The sequence below is a fragment of the Chanodichthys erythropterus genome, chromosome 15 (assembly GCF_024489055.1).
Source record: "Chanodichthys erythropterus isolate Z2021 chromosome 15, ASM2448905v1, whole genome shotgun sequence".
Taxonomy (NCBI): Eukaryota; Metazoa; Chordata; class Actinopteri; order Cypriniformes; family Xenocyprididae; genus Chanodichthys; species Chanodichthys erythropterus.
Window position 1 is genome coordinate 39,509,260 of NC_090235.1, and position 1,657 is coordinate 39,510,916.

Sequence of the window (1,657 nt, forward strand, 5' to 3'; positions counted from 1 at the left end):
TGGTGACTTTGTGTTTTTGGATGACCCAGCTCAAAAGCAGAATAAACTGGCTCCTAAATGGAAAGGGCCATACAAAATTCTGAGGAGAATGGACAAGGATGACACCCCTGATGTAACTTACGAGATTACGGACCCAAGAAATCCACAGTCAAGAAGGTGGGTGGTTCATCACAATCGCCTAAAGCCTTACAAGGGTTCTTCTTGGAATTTACCTGCCGTTTCCTCTCCAGTATCTGTGCCTCCTGTTGTGAATAGTGCTGAGGCCCCTCACTCAGTTCCCCTCACTGCATTGTCTGGAGCTTTGCCTTTCCGACCCCCTACACCACCTTATGTGCCTAACCAAACTGCAAAGCAAAATTTTTGCGGGTCAAGAACTGACTATTCAGCTCAAACTCTTTCTTTGTCAGGGCCAGACTCTGTGCCAAGGCCTAATGTTTCCCCTACGGACTCTCAGGGTCAGGAGCGAGACAATCTACCATCAGTGGACCCACCACAACTGACTCGTAGTGGCCGTGTGGTTAAAAAACCTGTAAAGTTTAAAGATTTTGTATGTTGATGCACATATTTTGCATGTTGATATGCAGATATTGGTTGTCTGTCCACTGTACTTTTGCTGTACTGTTTAATACATATAACGAGTTTCATACAGTATTGTGTCATAGGAGTGCGATACAGCATATGAGGAATGTGTTCTAAGGCTTTGTGAAATAATTTGGTATATCACACAAACAAATTTTGATGCAATACTGCACTTATGCACTGTTATCCCGTTAGTATGTTGTTGCTATGTAACTGAGTTAAAGTTATACAGGATTATTTTGAGAAACGAGGACGTTTCTTGTTAAGCAGGGGACGACTGTAACCTTAAATTCATTATTTTATTTTAGTTTCAGTTTAATTCATTATTTATTTTAGTTTGTTAATTCATGGTTTTATTTAAAAAAGGGAAAAGAAGGAAAAATAATTTTGATGTAGTTGTGAAGACACTAATAATTGATTTAGTAATGTTTTCATTTATTTTCAAGTGTCTTATGCAGAGTTATATTTATATATTAGTTGGGAAGTTATTTTGTGCCTCGGCCCCTTTAAGGGAGTGCACTTGGGGAAAAGAAGCAAGTTGTACGAGGAGTTAGGCAGCTGTTCATGCTGTTATGCCGATACTTCTTATTCTGATTAAAGAAAGAAACGTGAATTATCACCGTTGTAACCCGTGTTTTATTTATGTTAACCACGCCGAAGAGACTGGAGTGTTCACAGCAAAAAAAAGAGGGTTACAGTAACCATGGCAGCAGACGCGGACAGCTGCAATGTCTAGCGGCAAGCTGTTGTTGTTTCATTCAAACATTATGAACCATCGCAAGCAAACTTTTGGACAAAAGGAGAAATAAAACGAAGATCAATATCGGCTTGGGCGCTCTTGCATTTTATTAGACAAGGTAAGCAAAATGTAGGCTACATAAGTCTAATAATCAGTGTTATATAGCTCAAGCTCAAAACGATGAAATGTTAGAATATCATCAGTATGTTATTCTAATGTTGATCTAGCTTACGGTTAGTCTCATACAGCCAACAAATTAATACATAGAATAGCATTACAACTTTCAATTCACCTTATAATACATGATGCATTTGCTGTGTCTGTTATCACATAATTCCC